The 26,317-nt window shown below is 34.3% G+C and overlaps 1 protein-coding gene across 20 annotated transcripts in view; it reads left to right on the top strand.

The window, feature by feature from the left end:
* Positions 1–26,317, top strand: part of OXR1 (oxidation resistance 1) — a 484,621-nt gene that overhangs the window by 31,173 nt on the left and 427,131 nt on the right. For 16 of the 20 annotated variants that reach the window (XM_078353378.1, XM_078353370.1, XM_078353371.1 and 13 more), the window contains exon 2: positions 4,452–4,542. The exons of the other annotated variants lie outside the window; for them this stretch is intronic. The gene's annotated coding sequence lies outside the window, so the exon portion shown is untranslated. The remainder of the gene's footprint in view (positions 1–4,451; positions 4,543–26,317) is intronic. 20 annotated transcript variants of the gene reach the window in all.

The raw sequence follows: 26,317 nt of genomic DNA, 5'->3' as shown, positions 1-26,317 counted from the left end.
GCACCCTAACTGTGCAGTCTGACTTCTTCCTTTTTACTCACTCTTTTCAATTGAGCAGTATCACAGGGTGAATCCCATGGTTGCTTTGTGTGTATTAACTTTGATTAATTTGAGCCTTGCAGTTTCCATTTTCTATGTCTATTTAAGATTTTTGCTTCAGTCAGCATCTTTATTATGGCTTATTCCATTTGAATAGAATAACCTAACTCCAATGAGTCATCTAAAAGATGACCCTCCTCTAACTTACTTTCCCATGCTGATTTCCATATTTCTGTCCAACATATACAATGTCCCTTGATAAACTAGATCCTACAGTTAATGTGTTTAGAAAAATGAATTAATTCAACAAAATGAGTCAATTGCAACATGAAATGCACTGTGAATTATTGTTTTTCTGATGTTCTACAATTATTTGACCCAAGTCGTTCAGTGACTCATCTGTGGCATTAAGGACTGTGCTGTTCAGACATTTCAGAAACATATCAAAAGGTAACCTGCTAGGAAAACCATCATTGCTTTAGTTACCTTTTTATAAAAGTTAGTGTTAACAGATATTACACAAGAAGCTCTTGTGCATTATGTTTTTGAAGAGATTCTATTGAATTGAAGTTGGGAACACTATGTATCAATGTTTTACTTTCCACTAGGGAGGAACAATCTCTTCATACACTGCCTTTCAGGGTATATCTCTGCAGAAATTAGATGGACAATGTTATTCTTTTTTCCAAACTCCTTTCCTTTTTTATGTCTTGAGTCAATGATGGATAGTTTGGGTTTAGAACTAGAATATTTCAGAGTGACTCAAACCCATATGTTTTAAAATGTGACATTTTTAGGTACAAAAATGTAAGTAATAAAACCCATGTCATGTGAAAGATGAGTCTATAAACAAGCATTTTTCACTTTCTATATAGTGTTTTGGGGGACATAACTGTAAAATTGCCCCAGAATAATAACAGTGAGCACATTACCTGAAGCCAAAGATTTGAAGAAGCAATGATTGTCACTAATAGGGTGTTGTTTATAAATGTTGCAGTCACTTTATATTTCAACTATACTCATATACTGATTTCACTACTTAGAAAACTGAGTCATTTATTTGAGAGCTGAGGTGGCTTCCATGTTATATATGTAGAATACAACAACTATTTAAAATTCATTATAATAATTTTTTTTTATTTTGATTGATTTCAGTACTCATTAGGAAAATAAAAAAGGTGTAATCAGGCTTTGAAATGTACAGGGACGGGAGCTTACTCAGATTTTGAACTGCAAGTTTAGGCCCATCTAACTTTTGTAATGCAGTTGTGTAGAAGAGCAAGTGAGTTTGTATCAAACAAACCTGGCTCTGAATCCCTGCTGTGATGTCTTTGTTAGCAAATTTTATCCAGTCAAGACACCATTGATTGTAAATAGGATCCTGATTTTATGGAGGCAAAGAATCTGAGAAATATATATATACCTGTCTGATTTTGGTAAGTTAACCTCTTTGAGCTTTAATTTCCTGATCTGTTAAAAAGGTAAGGGAATAATGGTATTTTCCTCAGAAAGCCTTAAATATTTATAGAGATATTCTGGGAGTTATATGACAGAATATGTAGAAATATTGAGCCTTTTTTTCAGGGACTCAGTAAATGCCTTAGTTATTCTAAATAGGTTGTTTATATATCAAATAAAAACACTTCCTTTTAGGAATGAGAAATAAAAATATAGTCTTGGCCACCTTTTCCTACTAAAAGAAAACAAAATTATCACAAGTGAGAATTAAAAGCAGAGCAGATAAAAATAAAAGTCAATTTTGTTAAATTACTGATAATAGGGAAAAGAAAGGAATGACCAAAGAAAAACCTATCTACATATAGCAAGATTGAAGTTACCTAGGAGTGGTGGCCTCCTAACTTTATAAAGAGTTCATGGTCATCTGCTGCTATTTTCTAGTCTATTGTCAGGTTTCTTTGTCCCAGGTTCCAGAATCATTCTTCAGTCAAAATAACTGCCTGATATATTTAAATTCAACAATTTGTTTTTCTTAAATATTCAGTTCAATAAATTTTATAGTCAATGGTGAATCTGTGCCTTAAAAAGAATCAAGAATCATTTAGAAATTATGACCTGTGTGTTCTGCACATGTACCCCAGAATCTAAAGTGTAATTTTATACACACACACACACACACACACATACACACACACACACACACACACATACACACACACACACAATGTCATCATATTATACTTAGGTCATAATTTCTTTATATATACATAAAGAAATTTATATATATTATATATTTTTAAAAATATATAATATATATATAAAAAATAAAAAAAATATTATATATATAAATTCCTTTATGTATATATAAAGAAATTATGACCTAAGTATAATATGATGACAGAGAAAATATAATGGCAGTAAAATATAATGATGAAGAAAAAAATTATCAATTGGATATTTGGGGGAAAGAAAGGGATAAACAAGCATACCTGTTTTTTTTTAAATTACAAATATGAGACAGAAAGCCCTGAATAAGTTAGCCTAATATTTCAATTTTTCCATAAAGATTGGCTGAATTTTTCCTAAACTTTTAGAAGGCTTACATTTCACATATATACAGAATCGACTTTATTGGATACTTACTCTGCCAGGAACTTGGCAATTCATATAACTTCACTAATTTATTCAGTCATTCAAGGAAACCTACTAAATAGATTAAAAACCAGGATTTGAAGTTACTGTTGGCATAGAATTTATGGTACACATGCTCAAAGACACAAAAACCTATATAATAAAATATTTTATATGTTGAAATAAAATATATATAACACATAAACTAGTTTTAATTAAAATTTAACTAAATATTTTTTAATTAATGTGGCTTTCCTTCCAAAACCCTTAAGGTAAGTATATTTGAGTATGTGTTTCTCCTTCCAAAATTGTTATATCTACTAGCGATTTAATAAGTACTGTATATATTTCAGTTATCTTTGCTTAAGACAAAACAAAGACATCATTATTCACTTCTCTTTTTTTAGCTATGCAAATTATTAATAAATTAATCTGCAAATAGTAAAAACATTACTTTAAAATGCCTTATGTATTTCATTAAATAACCTTACCTTAGTTTTAATAACTTTCACAGGAAAATGGATTCAATTGAGTCTTTTCTGACTAGTGATGGTAATCTTGACTAAATGTATGTTTCATATCAAATCTTCTCTAATTTAGTTGATTACTGTAATGCAATTTAATCTCTCATCCATCTCTAAATGGTAACTGAACTCTATTCTAAACCAAAATCTTGACTTATCACCTCAAATTTCTAATTAAGGGTTTTTTTTTTTTTTTTTTTTTTTTAAGGCAAAGTGGATTCTATGTCTTTAACTTGAAGACACATTTTCTTGGAAAAGTGTTTTGAATTTGGTCATTTCTTCTGTCTAAAATCTAAGCTTAAATCATGTCTAATAAGTAAATTGTCAGACCAGCCAGCTAGTCTCAAAAAATGTTGGACATAATCATTGTGTATTTTAATTTGAAGACAAATGAATCCACAGCTTTAAAAATCTATGAGAACCAGAGAAGTTCACTTTGTTTTAAAGGCTCTAAGCCAGAGCTATCTACTAGAAATATAATGTGAGCCACATATATAATTTAAAATTTTATAGTAGCAACATTGAAAAAGTAAAAAGAAGTCGGTGAAATTATTTTGAATAGTGTATTTTATCTAGCTCAATGTATCGAGTACATTTCCATTTCAATTTATAAGGAATACAAAATGTATTACTGCAATGTTTAACATTTCTTATATTAAGTCTTCAAAATCTGGTGTGTATTTTAAATTTATACCATATCTCAAATTAGCCTCTTTTCAAGGGCTCAGTAGCCACATATGGCTAGACCCTATGGACAGCTCAGGTCTGTTAGACGGAACATATCTTGGCAGGTTCTACCTTTTACTCAAGGGAATTTTAGTTTCATGACTAATTGGGGTTAATATTAGTAGTGATAATAACATAATTCACCATAGTTATTAGTTTAGCTAATGTATAGGCAGAAGTCCATATGCCTAAGTATATTCCTTATTTTTGATTGAGATACAAGTGTAAATATTTATATCAGAATTACCTTTCTTTTTGCTATGGATCCTTAAAGAATTATAATGTTTTATAAAGAAAAGAATAAAAACTGGGTTCAGAGACTTTGTGATTTTGTTTTGCAAATTAGGAGAAATTCTACTTAGGTCCAGGAAAATTGTTATGTAGAAAAGGATCATATTCACTGAAATTGAAGGTGTTACACTACTTTTTTGGCCATGCACTCCATCAATTAATTGTATTTTAATCATTTTACTTTTATATTTTTTTGGTAGCAAAATTTGTGGTAGCTATTTTTCTTAATCTCCGAAATATATTTTACAAGGAGATAATTAAAAAGTTCTTGTGTATTCACAGCTTCAAGTCCATCATGGCTGAAAGTACACGTTTTCAAACTTCGGAGGGTCAAATTCAGCTAATAACTACTTTTAAGGGTTAACAGCTCTAGGTAAGTCAAACACTCAAATTAAATTTCATTTAGTTCAGGAGACAGATTTAAATAATTCTTTTCATGACTTTGCTAATAATTATTTCACTACAATAAAAATCATCTTTGATCTATTTGTATTAACTTGAGAAACATTTGATTAAAATAATATTTAATGATTTATTTAGCTGTGTGGATGGATGATAATTTTCTACATTCATTTTTAATTCCACACATCCCCAAAACACACACCCATTATCCTCCGCCGTGGCTTCTTTTCATGTTTTTTTATCTGCCACTATACCCCTTGATTTATCCAGGCCCAATATCTCTTCCTAGTAGTGTTCTGTGTCTAAGATTCCATTTCTGTTTTATGTATTTGCTTCATTGTCATTACATAACTATATTCCTTGGTACTTCCTTCTGTTTTGTAACATGTAAGGAGGATAGAGAGCATTTTATTTGCTATTTCTGACTCAAAGACACAGTTGTATACTAGAGACAAAACTGAGGATTCTTTGTTTTTCTTAAATACCTCAAAAGAGGGTAAGAGACTACACAATCGACTCAGATTTTTAGAAGGCAACACGTTTGAGTTATTTCTTATTTTTAGGTTACCCTTCTTGTACATTACTCCACTCCACCCCCCAATTCCTTCAGAGCTCTTTTTTTTTTTTTTTTCATTAAAGTACAGAATGAATCTGATTATCTAGATTTTAAAGAACTAGGGATACTACTATACACATTAGTTTAAAAACTTCCTTTGCACTGAGATGGGTCTCCTTTGGGGTCATCAAAAGGATAATTTTCTTGATGGCTAGGGCAATATTAGGCATAAGTGTTCAGATTTAATCTGCAAGTAAGATTCAACAATTTTGGATTCACAAAGCACTGATGTACAAATCCTTAAAATTAATAATTTTATTTCATTCTTAAATCATAATACATTGGGATTTAAAGCTACAGGAATCCATTATATCTTAGTCTCATTAAAGATACTCTTAACCTATGTCTAGAAATCAGGTAATAGGGAGGAACCAACTCCCTATTAAAATAGTTCAAGATATTTACCAAAAGCAGATGGAAAGCTTTGTTTACAAAAATAACTGTGCATGGATGTTCATAGCAGTTTTAATTATAGTAGCTAAAAACTGAAAAAAACAAGTTTTACAAATTGTGGTATATTCATAAAATCGAATACTACTTAGCAATACAGAGAAAATGGTGTATTGTTCACACAGAAAAACATGAATGTCTCCATGATGTTACTTTGAGTGACAGAATAGTACATTTTGTATGATTCAATTTTTATGAATTTCTAGAACAGACAAAATTAATATGGGTGATAGAAATCAGAAAAGGAGTTGCTTATGGGGTAGAAAGGGAAGGAAGACAATTTTCTGGAGTAATGGAGATGTCTTATTTCTTGATTGGGATGTTGGTTATGTGGTTGTGTACAACTGCTAACACCAAACTGTACACTTGGTATCTGTTCATTTTGCTCTGTGTAGATTTTATGTAGATTTTCAAAATAAAATGTAGATGTTAACAAGCTTGTGATAATAAAGGAAAATGTTAGCCAGACAAAGGGAGAGAAATAAAAAGGATTGCAAAGATGTAGGGAAGAACTAGAAGCACTTAAATTTCTAAAAATAATAACAAGATTATCAACAATTGGGAAAAGGAGGAAGGAATAGCATGAATCATCAAGAAACAGCATTTTATTCAGAGTTGGTAGCCAACAAGTGACCTAAAATAGGAAAACGTTAGGGGAGGTTGCTGTACTGTGAAGCAAGGTATGGGCATACTAGAGCAGTGATTTACAGCGTAAGTTTGTCCGTAGATCAAATATGTTACTGTGTACACATGGCGCTTTGATGAAATGGCATTTTAAAGATGTTATGATTTCCGCATTGTCCCCGGGATCACATTTAGAAGCTTCTGGTCTTTATGGTCTGGCATCCCCTTGCTCCTCTGGCCTTATCTTTTGCTAGTACTTTTTCTTCCCCACACTCCTTATCCACCCATCATCTTTTGGTTTCCAGAATGTGTCTTGCTCTGTTTCATCCTGGGCATTTTCCCATAAGGTTTAGGTTCAAACACTAAATATTTGTGATTCAGACTCTTCAGTTCCCATATTCATTGGCCTAAGGGTTTTTTTGGTCCTTTTTTGTTGTTCTCTGTTTTAATCTGTATGTATCTACCTCCAGAATGGAAACATCCTAAGGGTGGGAAGTCTATGCAGATCTTTTGGAAGGTTGCATCCGTACAGCTATAACAGGTACCTAGAGCTATAGTTGATTCTCAGTCATGTATTTAAAATGAGTACATAGTTTGACATTTTAAAACAGTGCTTGAGTTTAAGAAGCAGTTAAGTGTTGACTTCTAAATCTCTTCCTGTTTGTAGACAGCTCTCAAGATATTAGGTCAATGGGTACAAAATCTTGGGGTGATATTTCTGAGGACAGAGTAAAAGCAGTGATTGTCATATGTCCATTTTCGTTAAATAAGTGAGAACTATTTGTATTAATCAGTGATTTCCAGAGGAATGGAACCAAAATGAGACACACACACACACACACACACATACACACACACATACACACACACATACACACACACATATACACACACACACACGGGGGGGGAGAGAGAGAGAGAAAGAGAAAGAGAGAAAGTGAGAAATGTATTAGAAGAGATTGACTCAGATGATTATTATGGAGACTGAGAAATTTCACAATATGCTGTCTGCAAGCTGGGGGCCCAGGAAAGCCAGTGGTATAGATTCAATCAAGGACAGAAAGCCTGAGGACCAAGGAGCTGATAGTGTAAGTCCTGGTCTGAGTTTAAAGGCCTAAGAAGTAAAGACACTGATGTCACACGTTGTCAGAAGTTCCATCTCAGGAAGATAGCAAATTTGCCCTACCTTTTTGTTTATTTAGGCCCTCGGTGATTGGGTGGTGCCTGGGCACATTGATGAAGTGGTGAATCTTCTTTACTTTTCTCAACCTGCCAATTCAAATGTTAATCTTTTCCAGAAAAACCCACACAGACACATCTAGAAATAATGTGTCTGTTGGGATCAAATGATCCTCCTGCTTCAGCCTCCCACAGTATTGAGATTACAGATGTGAGCCGCTGCACCCAGCTAAATTCTTATGTTGAGCAAAGCATCTTCAGGAAAATAAAATCCATTCTGTACTAATCATAGCAAAATTATCTTTCATAAACCCACATACACATCTTAAATAATTATGTATATGTATGTGTATATGTATCATATGTACAATATTTAAATAATAAATTAGCAGGAACTCACTCCAGGAAAATGAGCTATTTATAGCCATTTTGGTGGACCTAATGTGAGTCACTTTGTTTAGCTTTTATATGAGTATTTGCATCTATCTGTGGATCTATATTAAAATAAAAATTAGTTATTGAAGACTTTTCTGTCTGAGAAAAATTAATAAAATGGTATATCTAAATCTTACAGCAGGAAATATTTTTTCCTTTGAGAGAGAAAATTTGTCACATATGATAAAATTTTCTAATATTAAATATAAAATTGTATAACTCCTGGGACAAACCAATAGCTTTGGTGTTTTAAATCTAAATTTGAAAGTCAAAAGCATATATAAATATGTATATATCCATATATTTACCGAGTTTGGAAGTTTGCAGTTTTACAGATGTTTAAGAAAATGTACCATTACTCTGCCCCCGTCTTCCCATCTCTGTATTCTTATTCCTTAGGGAAACCATGTTCAACATTTTTAACTGTTTTTTCTTCAGGTTTATCTCTGTGATTCTGAATATCTTCAGTTTGTAGTTTCTGCTTTGCATATTGTCTTCTGATTTCCTACTGTGGAAAATGGGAATGATTTGAAATATATGTTTTTCTATATTTTTTCAGTTAGTCATATACATTTTTGATTAAATCAATATTAGTACAATTATGGCTATAAAATTGTTATATTTTATTATATGATTACATTTCTTTAACTATGTTTTGTTTTTCCTGGAGTTAATAATTGGTACCATCCCTGTGACCATTTAAAAAAAAACAAAACTCTTTTCAAACTTTCTGTAGAAATGTAAACAACTTCTCAATGACTTCGTGAAAATCAGGAATTCTGTCATGGCTTTGGTTTTGGTTTTGCTTTCCTGGAGACATTCCTAAGATAGTTTTCTCCTGGTTGTCTGCCCTCCAGTTCCAATATGAGGAACTGTATTGGAATACTGTAATTCCAATAGAATTACACTAGCTGCTTTGTAATTCTACTGCACCATTGTCATACACCATTTCCCTTCACTGTCATCCTGACAATTCCTTTGCTTTTCTCTTGTCTTGGATTTTCTCCCCTTGAGTTTTCATGTCTTCCTTTTTCTTAGTTTTCTTCCTAATTTTAGTCAGGTAATCCTCGTATAACTTCTAGAGAAGGCTTCCGTAATTGGAAGTATACATTTGTGATCTATCACATGGTCTGAAAATGCCTTTATTCTAAACTCACATTTGATTGACAGTATGTATAGGCTAGAAATAAGTTCTTTCTAAATTTTGAAGACATTTCTCCATTTTCTTCTAGCATTCAGTTATTGAAGAGTGTAATGCTATTCTGCTACCTAGCATTTGGCTTTTTGGCTTGCTTTTTAAATTATGGCTTTACTTTCTTTGATTGAGGCTTTTAGGGATTTCTGTTTGTCCTCAGTGTTCCAAAATTTTACGTTTTTGTGCCTCAGGTTAGATCATTTTATATTCATTGTGTAAAATACTTAGTGGATCCTTTCTATCTTGATGACTCATGTACTTCAGTTCTAGTGTATGTTCTGGAATATTGTCTTGGAGGAACCTCTTGGTTTTCTCTTTGACATTTCTGGAGCTCCTATAATATGTATATTGTACCAACTTGATCAGTCTTCTAATTTTCTTATTATTTATCTCAATTTTTACCTTTTTCTTATTCTTGTTCTACTTTGTGAGTATGATTTCTTCTGCTTTATTTTCCAGCTCCTTTATGGGATGTTTTGTTTCTGCTCTTATTTAAATTTCAACAAAAATGTTTTAAATAATATCCTGTTCTTGTTTCATGTTTGCATGTCTTCTCATATTGGTCATAGTTTTCTAAAGTTTTCCTCTGTTCTTGCATCGTTCATTTTTAAAAATTTTTATTTTTTAGTTTCTTGTGTCTCTGTCTGGATTGTCCATTCATGTTTGCAAATAAAGCATTTAAAAGCTAATTAGATACCTGGTATTTATGTGTAGAATTTGTTAAGTGGTAAGCACTACCATTTTATCACTTGTTCATTTTATTTGGTATATTTAGTTTATATAACAAACTATCAGTAATTCTAGGTATTTTTTTTTCCTGTGTGTGTTGATTTACTCAGAAAGGAATATTCTGAACTCATTCCTACTAGGCTATTGGTTTAACTTTTTAGGAGACCCAGCTGCTATTCTCTTACTGGGTGGAGGAGGTATAGTCATCTGGTTGCTTAGGGTAGAGGATTGGGTCTAAGAGCCTACATGCTTCTTAGATGTTCAACCAACCATTTTTCTCAGTCCCACCTATGCCACTCCCTTCAAAAATACAAATATGCACCCTATTCCTACACCCTTTTCTGGTTTCTGTCAAGTGAATTTGCTTGTGAATTGGCTATTTCTCTTCCTTAACATTCTTGGCATTGGACTTTCAGCTCTGCTCTGCTAAGTTAGTTGTTTTTCATCCTTTCACTTTCCAGCATTTATAATTTGCACCCTGTCTGCCCCCCGCCACTCCGCCTCTTCTCTCTGCTACTGTTTTCCTTATTCTAATTGTTCTTCTGGGCCTCTGACTTTTACATCCTCATCTTCACCTCTGCCCCTGCCCACAACCTTTATTTCACTTGTGTGTAGTTACAGGAGGGAACAGAGGCTAACTTGTTTGACTTGGAGTCTTAAAGATTTTAAGAGATTTTAAAGAATCATTTTGATGATATAAACTAAAGTGATTTGAATTAAATATGTCTTGAATGTAAACCTCCTCCTGTACCCTCTTTTGCCTCTTGTGCAGTTAACAATCATAATGTTACCAAATTCTGCCCTGAGTACATTAAGATAAACAGCTAAATTCAATCTCAGATCAGTCCAAGGCCAGCTTCAGTTTCAGTAGGGGATCATTTATAGTCAGAAATAGAGAGTACTCTTGGAAGAGTGTCCACAGGGTACGGTGACTGGCTTCTGCCAGAGTAAGCAAGACAGGAAAACGAGGTAGAAACTGCAGTGTCATCTGTGACCTGGACTCAGATGTCACATTTCCTCATTTATTCAGCATCCTGTTAATTATGGAGCATCCTATAAACTACAGAGATAGACCAGTCTATTCACTGTGGAAGAGGTGGCACAGGGATATGAATACTCAGAGGCAAAAATCACCAAGGGCCATACTGGAAGTTGGCTACCACACTGTAGATTTATTCAGGCTCCCTCACATTAAGTTACTCCGAGATCCAAGCTTTAATGATTTCAGGTTGGTGCACCTGTATGAATTAAATCTTATGGTGTTACTTGTGACTAATCAAATTTTTAAAAAATGTCGGTTTTTGAAAGTGCTTTAAAAAGCTTAAAACACCAACCTTCATAATTTGTTATATATTATTAATTCAGTTGTCAGATCATTAGGATGGTATAAATGGCCCAACATAAAATTATCCTTCAAGATGTTAATAAAGGGTACCCACATTGTGTATGTGTCCAGCGTTTCATCTGGGTAGGTCAGGAATGAGATGATACCCAAATAGGGACTTCTATTTGAAAGGGCGAATGTTTTGAACTCCATAGAATGTGCTTTGGAAGGACTTTCTTATTTAGAAAAGTGATTATTTGAAATGTGATTGTAAGGAGCATCAGAAATCACTTACCAATGTGAAACTTAGGGAGGGTAGACGATCTTTATTTTTTTCTCCAGAATGCATTTTTTATTTTTTTATTCTAATACACCAAGTAGTTACAGTGCTTTGTGAAATATCATTGCATGATGAGACAATACTGGCTTCTCTTCTTTTTTGAGAAATTACCATTATCATGCCTGCTTTAGAGATTGATGAAGATTTAATATTGCCTTACATCAGGCCATTGAAATTACAAGTTCAATTTTGGGATTTTTAAAATTCCCTAAATGTGTACTTTGGGGGGTTAGAAACCAATAGAATTAGGGTACAGCATATTCTGTCCTGTAGCAGATTTTAGAAACATGTAAATGAAGCACACTATTTTTCATGGTTGTTTGATTCATTTGGGTGTTTTGAATTTAATGAGATTTTCCTGATTTAGTGACCAGTAAGTTGACATCATGTTTTACTGGGGAAGGATATTTTTTTCTTTTAATAAGCACAGTCAATCATTGCATGATACACATTGCTATATCGTAATGAGGAAGAACCTACCCATCCAATGTAGGTTTTTTTCTCCCTTTTGCTAGGACAAAATGAATTCTTCCAGCCATATCAGAGCCTAGAGATACATTATTCTGTGGCAGGCGTCCATTGCTAAAAATAAAAAACATGTTGTTTATGGAACTAAAACAGTTCATGTAGGTAGGAAGTGTAAGACTCACTGCCATATGCTGCTCTCATCCTATCGTCCTCAACATTGAATTAGTTGAAATTTTAACAAGTACCTTCCTTTTTCTGTAGCAGAAACTTTCTGAAAACTGAAGAGGGAATCAATCATACCACTATTGTTACTACAGATTAAAGAAGAATGTTTTTCTCATCTTTCTAATTGGAGATTCAAAAGAAGTCTGTTGAATCCTGGCCTGTGTTTCCCTCAAACTAGTTTTAATAGCTTTCATGTAACAAAAATAATTCTGTCATCATACAAAATCTGGAAAATTGTGAATCTGTAAACAAAGTTAAACAGGCTTCCTTACTGCAGGTCACCAGAGATCTTATGCAGCATGGTCACCAAAAGAGAGTTTTATGTGTATCCAAAATTGCAGGGACCCCTTTTGTCTCTTAAGAGTATGTTATGAGGTCAGTATCTATGGAACAAAATCTGGGAAATATCATTGCAGGTAATTTTCATTCATTGGAAACCGAAGTTTACTTTGGTTCTTGATATTCTTGATCAAGAAGTAATCTCTCACAGGTGCTTATTATGAACCATCATGCCATTTTCACCAGTACTCCTCTAATTCTATGGGGAAGGCAATATTTGATATGTTAATTAGTGATGAAGATGAATATAATATTCTTGAATCTAAAATTAGGCTTAATTACTTCTATATATAAGACATTGAGCACCGTTTGCTCACTGACTAAGCTGAAGTTAAATGTGTTGAGAATTTGAATTCCCTTTTATAGGCTATTTACCTCAGTAACATTTAAAATATTTATGGAATGAATCATCTGGGTTTACTCTATGCTAGGCAGAGCTTTATGAACATGAACTCATAAATGATGATGAGATTGTGTTTTAAACAGGCTCAGTAAACTAGTCCAGGGTCCCATGGCTGGTAACTCAGTGACGCAGGGACTCAAACCTGGTTCAGTCTGACTTCACCCAAGCTCCTAACTGCCTCCAGCATATATAGGCACAGATAGACTGGTATTAATAATAATTGTTTAGCCTTATCAGAGAAAAGAGTATCCTAATTTAAGTAAAAATAATGGAATTTTACTTGCATTTTAAAAATGATAATGTATATTAGAACATAGCAGTGTAGACACTCAGAATTTTATCTCTGGAATGACATTGGCTTTAAAAGTAGTGCTCAGTGAGTAAATATCCTTGAATAATTAGATCAGATAATATAAAAGGTGTATTTCTAAGCAAACTGTTTTAAGCCTGTGGAACTGTATTTTATCAGAGGTTTGTTTTTTTTTTTTTGTAAACTTATCAGGTTGGCATTTATTTGAGAGGCATAGTAGTGGAAGGGTCCTAGATTTAAAAATTTCTATTCATTCACTTACTAGATACCCTATTATTATTATTATATTTTGGTCAAGTTTTTTGTTTGTTGGTTTTACTTCTTTGAGCCTGAATTTTCTTCAATTTAAAATGGGTAAAGTAGTATGTATTTCATAGGACTGTTATAAATATTAAATGAAATAACTTATATAAAACACATGGTACAAGACAAATCGCTGATACCACAGTTTCCCCCTTTATTTTCATAATATTTTACATTTTTATTTGTTATTGAAATTAACTACTTTAATATATATGTTAAATCCCAAGATAAAATATTCTAAACCCTCTACAACCGAATGTTATCCTCCTAACAAACTAATTTGTAGTTGGACATCTGTGTAAAGCCTGGCTAAAAATTGCCTTAAAAATCCTTCTTTTTTGATATTAAGACCCATGTTTTTACTCATTTAATATTTCAGGAATGTTTAGGAAAGCTCTTATTCATTTACTAATGGGACTTGCAATCAGTGGCACCTTCGAATGGAGGAAATATAGTAGAAACATACTGGGTAATGCAGCGAAGAAATGTGTTGAAATCTGTTACGTATAAATTATTATTTCCTCCATTTCATTGAAAAGAAACTGAAGTTCAAAACACCTGTGTAGCAGTAGGTAAAGACTCAGATTCCACTTTTCGGAGAAGATCATCTCTACTTATACTTAACACAAGCCCTTAATTCCACAAAGAGTAAATCCAGATGAGCCAAATTGGAAACAAGAGGCATGTGGAGTAGATCAGAAAATACTTTTTTTATGTGTGTGTGTTATCTTTAAACTTTGACGTGAGCTAAAGAAGAATCATGAAATGTATTTCTTCAAAAGCCATTAAAAACAGATAATCTGTAGGTTAGACCATTTAGATAGGTAATGAGTCTGGGATAATTTGTGTAACTTTATAACAGTTTTTGTCAAATAAAAAGCTGTAGTAAATCCACAGTGCTTTCGTGATGTGCATTTACTGATGTGGCTCAACATTGGTAACGGAGTATGTAGAGAAGATTCTGACAATTTCAGAAATATAGGCACACATATTAGATGATTACATTAATGCAAACCTGTGGTTTTGGTTATATGAGGGTACACTTCAAAAATACAAAATTTAAAGCTTTTCTTTTTTTTCTTTGTCAGTATAGACAAACCCAGGTTAATAAAAATAGCCAGGGAGTTCAGTCTCCCAGGAAGAGCTGCCTGAAGAATGATGGCATACATTTTGCCTTGAAGGCTACAGTCAATCTTTGTTACAAAGGATCTACACTGAAGACAGGCAGGGCCTTTTGGACAGTCCTGCCTCATTACGTTTTGCATTTATCTGCCGTCTTCTTACCTCTGTTGGTCATTGAGGGTTATAACCATTTACTTACAGTGATTTTTTTTTTCTTTTTACAAACAAAGATAAATGAGCCTACAATATTAAATCACATCCTTGTTTTCTCATTTTATCTGGGTCCTTATAGAGACTTAATGTTGAATTTTTTCCCTTTAAAACTTAAGTAAAACATTGGGCTAGGAAAGGTTAGGGGCTTAATGTATTTGTTTTTCTATCTATCACTAGAAAGAGAGAGGGGGAGAGAGATACATAATTTTTTGTGGAAGTTCAAATCCTACGTTTAAGGTCTGAATTTTTTTTTTTTTTTTAGATGGAGTTTCGCTTTTCTTGCCCAGGCTAGAGTGCAATGGTGCCATCTTGGCTCACTGCAACCTCCGCCTCCCAGGTTCAAGCGATTCTCCTGCCTCAGCCTCCCAAGTATCTGGGATTATAGGCATGAACCACCACGCCTGACTAATTTTGAGTTTGAAGAGCAACAGTTTGCAAACTGGGAGCCCCAAAACTGGAAAAATGGCATTAAGCCTCAATTCTACAGCCATTACAGAACAGTTTACAGGGCATAAAAGATGAAGTGTGTTCATCTTTGTCATGATTGGCTGTCATGTGTTCTTTTCTAAGGTAAATAGAGCTTTTAAAGCTGATTTGTCCATAGCTGATTGGTTTAATTTCACTGAATCATGCTGTGAGGGACAAAAACATAACATTTGCATTTTTATATTCCGAGTTAGGATTTCCAGGAAGTCAGGATGATCTAAGTTTTGCTTAAGTGTCTATGGGTGGTTGAGCCAGAGGTATCTAAACAGTACCCCCATTTTTATTTACTTATTTACAGCAATAGGAATATAGGAAAGTATACCAAATTTAGGCAAGTATTCACTAAAGGAAAACCAGTAAAGGATATGAGCCCTTTACTTTGTTCGGTAAGGTCAGGTTTTAAATACTGATCTTATTAATGCTTTTTGTATAAAGTATAACCTTAAGGTATATTTTTCTTTTCTTCATCTCGGAGATGACATTTTAGTTAGGACATCATTGGAGCAAGGTGGTTGCTTCTGGATATTTCCCATTTCTGGCAGTTTGAGGATCTGACCGACACAGCAGGATGCTTCAGAATAGGTTTGTTTTGTGGAGAACTCTCTCTCATTTTTTCTCTACTTCATCTTTTCTAACTAAATTCCAAAAAAATGGAGTGGAACAGTTTGTATTGTTCTTCTGAAAACAAAAACTTAGAAAATACCTTATTTTTGCATTAAGCAACAATAATGTGCATTAATATTCCAGTCTTTCTTCTGCTCATGAAAGAGGACACAAAGGAAAGACTAACAAAGAAAATATGTAAAGAATAAAAATGAATGTGAAAATATAAAATTAATAGATTTGTAATAACCGTGACAGGTAATAATGATAACATTTAGATACTGGGCATATGTGATGCTTATTACACGCATAGGCATCTCAAGCAGAATTTGACCTTGAGAATGAACATCACAAAACTGATCATTTTAAAAAATCAGTGTGTTTGCTATTTGAGTTTAAACACACACAAAAAAACGAAGAGCCGAAAGTAAATGGTTACAATTTCTCCCTTGTTCCCTGCCCTAGAGCTGAACTGTTAAAAAAACAACTGTAAGAAAGTATGCTTTTTAAAAAGCTATGTTGGGTAGTATTTATTGCAGCTATCGTTTACTTCAACTTTAACCAAAGAGGCAAAATCATGATAATCTTTCTGGCCAGTAGTTTGTTTGAAGGTTCTTCCTCTCTCAGAAATCTTTGGCAGCTCCTCAGAGTCTCAAGGAAAACTAATTTTTTTATATGGTATTCAAGGCTTCACAAAGGCTTTCCTTGCTAGCCTCCTCTCCCCTCCCTTCACCCTGCTTCCTATGTTCACAAAGTTCTTTGCCTTGCCTCAAATGTTATAGACTTCAGTCTTCTTTGAAATACCCTCTGATCACTTTTCTGCTTAGCAAATTCCTACTATTCTCAAGGGTCAGCTTAAATTTACCCTCTAGTGAGGGGGATACTGCATTCTTCTTTCTTCTGACTTCTGGCCAAGTTACTTTCTTCCTCCCTTACAGTCCCTGACTCCTTTGTTCATATCATAAGTTTGACTTAGATTACACAATTATTATAAGATACTTGCTTTTCTGCTAGTTTCTTAGTCTTTTGGAGTGCAGGTTCAATATGTTATGTATCTTTTTATCATTAGAGCCCAGTATGGTAAAGGAGAGAAATAAATGAATTGAATTATAGGTCTATCTCCAGATGTTAAAAATCATTTTAGTAAACAAGGGGGAAAATATCCAAAATGTTTTTCTTTTATCTGAGTCCATCAATCTTATTGCTTAAGTGGATGGACTACTTGAATAGTTGATCTTTATAATTAGTTTGTATATTCCAAAGTTAATATACATTGATCCTATGTTTTACCATTAATCTCAAACTGTGGGCATCATAAAGATGCCTTACAAAATTAATTTAATAACCAGCAACAGTATATCGTATCATTTTCTTCAAACTGATTGCTTCATGGGTTTTTATTTCCATAAGATCTTCTAGCGGAAGTAATTTTGGGTTGGTGCCTATCTGAAAGTCTTCTGTCTAGTGGATAGCATTGAAGTGGAGCTCTTTCTCCTTGAAGAGGACAGAAAAGCAGGCTCCCTGCTTCTTTCCTGCAGAACCAGAAGGACAGGCTGAAAAATGTCTTTCCATTGACTAAAAAGAATCACATTCCACTAAAGACAGCCCATTTCAGACTGATTATTGGCCAACTTTATATCCAGAAGGAAAGCGATTTAACAGAAAAGGAGTAGCCTTTCAGAGAATTAAATTCGTTGTCTAGTTTTGGACCGAAGAAACAAGGCATATTGAGGTAGAGCAATTAAAGCTCTTTTGGTCTAGAAGAGAAAATCAAACTCCAAGGGAATTTTAAAAGGCCCTTTTCTTGTGAAATATGACAGTTTGCAGAAGCCTGTTCTTCTTTCCTTTACTCTGTCAATGAGGAAACTTATCTTTCTGACAAAAATTGCATTAAAAAGCAGCTGCAGCCGTTTTCCCTTAGGCAGCATTTTGAGGGAATATTTGAGAGAATAACTCTCCCAAGATAAATGGGTTCCTCAGGAGCCTTAGCCAGGAGAAATAAGGGCGATTACTTATTTTTCATACTGTGGGCACTTTTGTGAATTTGCTGGTTAGCCCAAGCTAAATATCAACACGACTTTTTGATTAGGAATAGTTGCAGGTCAGCAGTATTTTTTTTTTGTTTTGAAGTTTTGCTGCACAGTCCTGTGGATGGTTATGGTTCTTTTCTCTGTTTCCAAGTTTGTGGAAGTTTGAGAGGTGGCCTTTTGTGGATCGGGGGCTGAGTGCACACTCTGTACCCCTTTGCCGGCATATTGTCTCTCAGGCTGCAGGCCTTAGAGCAGCAGTAACTATGATTGACATGCAATGATGCAGTCACAGCACACATCACATAGCAAGACCAAATCTTCATTCTGAAGTTGAATCTAAGTGCTAAATCCTCATTCTGAAGTTCTGAATGAAGTTTAGCTCCTCATTCTGAAGTGCCAACATCCATCTTCACAATTTTCTGTGACTTCCCTCACTTTCTCTCATTTTCATTCTCCCATTGTCCCCACAGATGTTTTCTTCTCTGGGTTACACCCACTCCCGCTTCAGGATCTCCTTGTCACAGACTCAGGTTTCTCCAAGTATTTGTGCCCCTTACCTCTGGTTAGCCCACAAAGACAAGGGAGCAAAACTCATTTTTATACGGGGTAGAGGGAGAATAGTTGTGAGAACTTACCCTTTAACCTAGGCTCATAATTCCGTTTATTTACCTAGAATAGTGGTAATTAAATATGCCCATCTGTTTAGGATTTAGGGCAAAGTAGTATTTTAATGGCTCAGAATTTACTGAGCGTATTCATTTTCACAAATAATTTATTGGTGATTAAGTATAAAATTTCCCTGTGTTTTTCAATTCTTGTTTTCTCTCATCACTTCTCTCTCTCTCTCTCTTTTTCTTTTTGCCCAGGCTGGAGTGCAGTGACACAGTCTTGGCTCACTGCGACTTCTGCCTCCTGGGTTCAAGTGATTCTCATGCCTTAGCTTCCCTAGTAGCTGGGATTACAGATATGTACCACCATGCCTAGCTAATTTTTGCAATTTTTGTTGAGATGGAGTTTTGCCATGTTGGCCAGACTGGTCTCAAACTCCTGGCCTCAAGTGATCCACCTTCCTTGGCCTCCCAAAGTGCTGGGATTACAAGCGTGAGTCACCATGCCCAGGCTCTTTCTCTCTCATTCTTGGTACCAGTTATTACTTATACCTTTTTTGATAGCTAAAAAGTATTGATTAATGCCCGTAAGACTTAGTAACGCAAATCTGTAGAACTTCATGTAACAAGTGCAAATATTTTTCAAATCTATTATAGGAGCCATTTTATCTCTATAAATAATAAGTTGAAAAAATAATTTTGATGTAATATGAAAAGTAATTTGAAATCACAACAAAACAGAGCTTTGTGAAAAATCTTGTTTGTTGATAGGCCAACTAATGTTAAATACATTTTTCCATATTACATGTTTTGAATTGACTATGTTTCAAAGAAAAAATATAATGGATTTTATAGCTTTTTGGCATATTTATTTTTCTACTACAACTAATGAAATGAAATCTTTATGGTGAGGAGGGTTCTTGGACAGTGGGCCTGTGACTGGTAATAACATGTGGTCCAAGGTGCTGCAGGAATAGCTAGGAGGCAGAAGTTGGATGTTGATGTTGAGGTTGGGGTGCTGGTGGTAGTGGTGGAGGAGGACACAGATGGGCAAGCAGCCCTACATGTTTTACATCAATTTCTGAATGGTAAGACTATTTAGAAAAGATGTTGAGTGAGCAGTGAGAAGTAAGAGTGAGGAGAGAGAAGAAAATTAGAGTGTAGTCCTTCCTTCACATTCAGGCTTTTCTACCAATTAAAGGCACAGCCTCCAGATTCTACCTCAAAGTGCATTCTGACTTATGTTAGAAATTGCTTTTGTCTCCCTTCAGAAGGTGGTATTTTCTAGAATGATAATTAATGATAGAGTTGTAAAACAATCTTAAACAATTAATTGAGAACCACCAAATATCTGTGATGTTTGATGTTGGAAAAACATGATATGAACTGTTCGCTGAGAAGACTCTAGTTTATAAGTCGAAAGATAAATTTGTCATGACACCTCTTTATACAACTTTATATATCTTCACTACTCAATTAAATAAAAACTCAGTGATAAGAAAACATTATTACATAAAAAATAGAATGTGATGCAGAGGAAAGAATTAAAGGCTGATAAGCAATATGCCTGAATTTTAGTTCTGCCATCTCCATCCACAACAAGCACAGTGTTGCTTTTATTTGTTTTGCATATTGAGTTTCAGTATAATACTTTTTTTTTTTTGTGGAGACGGAGTTTCGCTCTTGTTACCCAGGCTGGAGTGCAATGGCGTGATCTTGGCTCACCGCAACCTCTGCCTCCTGAGTAGCTGGGATTACAGGCACGCACCACCATGCCCAGCTAATTTTTTGTATCTTTAGTAGAGATGGGGTCAGTATAATACTTTAGTTGAAAAGAAGGTTCTTCAACAAAATACTTACAAACAGAATCCAGCAGCACATCAAAAAGCTAATCCACCATGATCAAGTCGGCTGCATCCCTGAGATGCAGGTTTGGGTCAGCATACACAAATTAATAAATGTGATTCGTCACATAAATAGAACTAAAGACAAAAATCACATGATTATCTCAATAGATACAAAAAAATACTTTCGATAAAATTCAACATCCCTTCATGCTAAAAACTCATAGTAAACTAGGTATTAAAGGAACATACTTCAAAACAATAGGAGCCATCTATAACAAACCCACAGCCGACATTATGCTGAATAAGCAAAAGCTGGAAGCATTTTCCTTGAAAACAGGCACAAGGCCATTGCCACTTCTATCCAACGTAGTATTGGAAGTCCTAGCCAGAGCAATCAGGCAAGTGAAGGAAATAAAGGGCATCCAAATATGAAGAGAGGGAGTGAAACTATCTCTGTTTGCAGATGCCATGATTCCATATCTAGAAAACCCCATCGTCTCAGCCCAAAAGCTCTTCCAGCTGATAAACAGCTTCAGCAAAGTTGCAGAATACAAAATCAATGTAAAAAATTGCTAGCATCCCTATACATTAGCAACAGCGAAACTGAGAGCCAAATTAGAAAGGCAATCCTATTTACAATTGCCACAAAAAGAATATAATACCTAGGAATACAGCTAACTAGAGAGGTAGATCTCTACAAGGAGAATTACAAAACACTACTCAAATAAATCAGAGAAGACACAAACAAATGGAAAGATACTCTATGCATGTGGATAGGAAGAAGTAATATCATTAAAATGACTATACTGCCCAAAGCAATTTACAGATTCAGTGCTCTTCCTATCAAACTACTGACGTCATTCTTCATAGAACTAGAAAAAAAAAAAACTATTTTAAAATTCATATGGAACCAAAAAAGAGCCTGAATAGCCAAGGCAATTCTAAGCAAAAAGAACAAAGCTGGGGGTGTCACGTTACCTGATTTCCAACTGTATTACAAGGTTGCAGTTATGAAAACAGCCTGGTACTGGTGCAAAAACAGGCACATATCAATGGAACAGAGTAGAGAGCCTAGAAAGCAGACTGCATGTCTATGATCATCTTACCTTTAACAAAACTAATGAAAACAATGGCGAAAAGACCTCCTAGTCAATAAATGGTGCTGGGATAACTGGCTAGCCATATGCAGATTGAGGCTGAACCCCTTCCTTATACCATATAGAAAAGTCAACTCAAGATTGATTAAAGATTTAAGTGTAAAACCCAAAATAAAAAACCGTGGAAGACAACCTAGGCAATACCTTGTGGACACAGGACCAGGCAAAGATTTCATGACAAAGACACCAAAAGCAACTGTGACAAAAGCAAAATTGGCAAGTGGGATCTAATTAAATTTAAGAGCTTCTTCACAGCAAAAGAAATGATCAACAGAGTAAATGACAACCTGCATAATGGGAGCGAATATTTGCAAACTATGTATCTGACGAAGCTCTAATATCCAGTATCCATAAGGAACTTAAACAAATTTACAAGATTAAAAAATAAAACTGTTAAAAAGTGGGCAAATGATATGAATAGACACTTCTCCAAAGAAGAAATACATGTGGCCAACCAACATACGAAAAAAAGCTCAATATCACTGGCCATTAAAGAGAAGCAAATCAAAACCGCGATGAGATACCATCTCACACCAGTCAGAATGGATATTATAAAATGTCAAATAATAATAGATGCTGGATAGGTTGTGGAGAAAAGGGAACACTTATACACTGTTGGTGGGAGTGTAGAGATTAGTTCAACCATTGTAGAAAGCAGTATGGTGATTCCTCGGGAGTTAAGCAAAGTACCAGAACTAAAAGCAGAGCTACCATTCAACCCAGTAATCCCCTTACTGGGTATATACCCGGAGGAATAGAAATCATTCTACCATAAACACACATGCATGTAAATGTTCGTTGCAGCAGTGTTGACAATAGCAAAGACATGGAATCAACCTAAATGTCCATCAGTGACAGATTGGATAAAGAAAATGTGGTACATATACATAATGGAATATGATGCAATCATACAAAGAATGAGATCATGTCTTTTGTGGCAACATGAATGGAGATGGAGGTTATTATCCTTACCAAATTAACACAGGAACAGAAAACCAAATACTGCGTGCTCTCACTTATAAATGGGAACTAAATAATAAAACTTACTAACACAAAGAAGGAAACAACAAATACTGGGGTCTACTTGAGGGTGGAGGGTGTGAGGAGGGAGAGGAGCAGAAAAGATAAGTCTTGGGTTACTGGGCTGAATACCTGGGTGATGAAATAATCTGTACAACAACCCCCCACCTGACATGTGTTTACCTATGTAACGAACCTTCATGTGTACCCCCAAACCTAAAATAAAAGTTTTTGTTATTTTATTTTATTTCATTTAAAGGAAGGTTCTATACAAAGAAAAAAAAGGAAAAAAAAACAATTTAGAACTCTCTGGTGATACATATACTGCATCTTGTATTAGTCCTTGGGTATCATGAAATTTCCTTTTTTTTTTTTAAGGCACGCCTAGTGCCCTCCATCATCATTAAAGCACCCAATGCTGCAGATGCTGAGAAAATGCACTCTGTTGAGTGCTCACCCTGTTCCAGAAACTCTGAATTACCTGTGCATTTTCTCATTGATTATTTAGACCAAGCTTGGGCAAACTTGTTTCTGTAAATGGCCAGTTAATAAATATTTTAGGTTTTTTGGAACCATAAGGTATCTGTCACAATTACTCATCTCTGCTAATGAAAGGAAAATAATGCTATGAGACAATATATATTGTGTTGAAATAAAATTCACACACTGCAAGGTAAAGGAATTACAGGTAGAATCCTAGTCATTTGGCTTGAAATGTTATAATCTTTCCATAATTCTTGCTAATAGTGTGACCTCCTGAACTGTAAAGGAAATTTTGTAGGTTAAAAAAAAGATGGATTTTCTTCTATAAGTGGATAACTGACTCTTTAGGAAAATAATAAAAGTAATAGAAGACAAAAGAGGAAGAAACTCTCGGGAAGATTTTTTTATTTTATAGAAATCTTTCTCCCCAAATAGAACAATGAATTGCTTGTCCTATTATTGTTTCCTTAACTCTTAATATATTGCCATATAACATATTCTGCTAATGATGTAAAGAAGACTGTCTTTACTTTGCTATTATTCTTTCTCAATCTATAAAATTTTTCTTTAAAAATAATTTGCATGTGTTCTCCATTTATTTGTACATTTTTTTTCTACAGAAGACCCCCCAAGAGCTAAAATGAGATTTCCTAGATTTTTAGCCCCAACTCTGCTATTTATATTTATCAAACAACTTCTCTGTGCCTAGATTTCTCAACTGTACAGTGGGTATAATAATAGCATCTATGACCTAGGGTTGCTGTGAAGGTTATGGTTACTGCATGAGAGCACTCACTGAGGGCATGCTGGTGGCTCTCCAGCTTGCTCAATACATGCGATCCCTTACCACTCTTTTGTTTTTAATGCAAGGCAATCCTTGAGTCACCCTGAAATTTGCCATTCACATTTATTTTACTTGATTTATATTTTTCACATAGATCTGATGGCTTTAGGAATATACCCATAAGGAGAACAACTTAAAATATATTTTGCATTTACATTTTTATGCAAATATGCACAGATTATTGTGATTTTAATTGCTCTTTATTAAAAGAAGAATGCCTTTTAAAATTAAGTTTACTCTAAAGTAAAATTCTTATTCAAGGTGAAAGCATTTGTATATGAGGATCTGAAGAAGAATACATTTAGGTGATGTTGTCTAAGTGCAATTCATTTTTGTTACTTATAAATAACAGTAAATAAAAGACATATGTATAGTCATTAGTTATAATCATTGTGATTGATATTTTAGACCCTAGATACCAACTATACAAAGTCAGTTGCTTTGCCGTCTTTGGAATAATAATAAGTTTGGGTGAAGGTTTTAACTGTGATCACTGATAATTATAATATTGGTGGGAATGTACCATCTTTGACCACATCTTCTGTCAAAATTTCAGTATGTCTCCTGTCTCTCTCCACCTCTCACTTCCAAGAAGCTTTCCCAAGGTAAAGCAGTCTTATTAAAATGGAAGGATGTCCCTAGTGTGTTGAGGTAAACAACCATGATGAGTGCAGTGGTACTCTGGCTAGGTAAATTTTCTTGTGTTTACATGGATCTTAAAATGTTAACCTTGCCTGCAGCATAATTCCAGTAAGACAAGAAGAAGGAAAGGAAGCTATATTAGAAAAAGTGGTTCTTGTTTTCCAACCTAAATTCTGCCTCTGGCAAGACAAGTCAATTCTTTCTCAAGTCAATGAAGACAGAAAAAGAATAAAGTTACCAGTTGATTTTTCCTTCTGATTAGAAAATTTTGTTTTAATTTAAGCTGGAGATCTTTCAGCTTTGCTGCAGGGCAGTTTTAGATGGAGTTGTCAAGGGAGGCCTTATTAAGAAAATGACACTAGAACAATATCTTAAAGGGAGAGAGCCATCTGAATATAGGGTAAAGAACATTCCAGGCAGAGGGACCAGCCAGTTCAAGGACCATAAGGTGGGAACATGCCTGGAACATTTGAGGAACAAAAAGGAGGCCAGTTTGACTGGTGCACAGTGAGCGGAGAAAGCAATAGGGAATGGAGTCAGAGAGGTAGTAGGCAAAGGTAGAGGGACATCATGAGAGCTTTCTGTGACTTTGTAGGAAATGGCACCTCCTTATTAATTTCTCTGTTTAGAACTTTGTATTTAGCAAATAGTCCATGTTTATAAAGGAAATTAATTTTATAATTAATACCTCTTTTATGAGATAAATCATGAAATTAATTTTTAGGAAAATTCACAAATACTTATAAAATTATTTTAATTTTCCATCTGGGGAAACTTTTGCTTACAATTTCAGTAATTAAGTATCCTTTGGTAAAAGTTATTTTCTGTATTTGACCATCATATAATTTTTAATATGCTATATTCAGTTTGAATGCAGAACATACATTGGTTAGCTAATTGTTCTCTATATTTTTGACAGAAAGTAGTTCAAAAGCAAATGAACTGCTTTGTGGAGATTAAAAGTATAGTGAGCAATTTTATGTCCTTTCAAAAATTATAGTTTGAACCAAGAAAAGGTTACTTTTTGTTCCTGCTTTTTTATTTCATTTTAGTTTTAAAACTAATTTCATGCCTTTAAATGTTAAATTACTATAAGGGTTTTCAACTTTCTGTCCTTAATTTTAGCATTATCTATTATCTACCATGCTAATTTCCTTTCTGATTAATTGGGAGTACAACAGACACCAGCACAGAAATAGCAGAGGTCAAAATACTTAACAAATGGGATTCTGATACAATGCATAATTCGTGAAATATATTCACTCCTGTTTTTGATCTTCCTCAATTGCAGTCTGTATTGCTAAATGCAGCTCACCACACTGTTTTAAATGTTGCTTAAATCTTCAGATTCCTAATATTTTTATACTTGCAAAAAAAAAATCTCTTTTGGTCTGTTTTGTCATTGGCTTTCTTTATAAAAGTTTCTTCTTAAAGGAATACTCATTTGGCTTTGTACTCAAAGTTCTCTAATATTTGGTTGCTCATGCTGGAGGAATTGTGAGTACCAGCTCATAATTCAAGTGAATCTATCAATAAGAAAAGTATAAATTTACTTCACCATATAATGTACCAGCATTCTATTGTTTTGTGTTTTCCAAGAAAAGAAAATAATTTATTGCTGTCTTTGTATTAGTCATCAGGACTACTTCAGCTGCAAGTAGCAGAAATCCAGTTCAAATTACTGTGTTTAGAAAGGGATGAGGGGAGACTAAAGGGTGTGAGGTTGATTCCAACCCAGTGGATTTGGTATT

Source organism: Callithrix jacchus, chromosome 16 (genome assembly GCF_049354715.1).
Source record: "Callithrix jacchus isolate 240 chromosome 16, calJac240_pri, whole genome shotgun sequence".
Lineage (NCBI taxonomy): Eukaryota > Metazoa > Chordata > Mammalia > Primates > Cebidae > Callithrix > Callithrix jacchus.
Note: the sequence above shows the minus strand (reverse complement) of the source record. Positions and strands in the feature narration are given on the sequence as shown.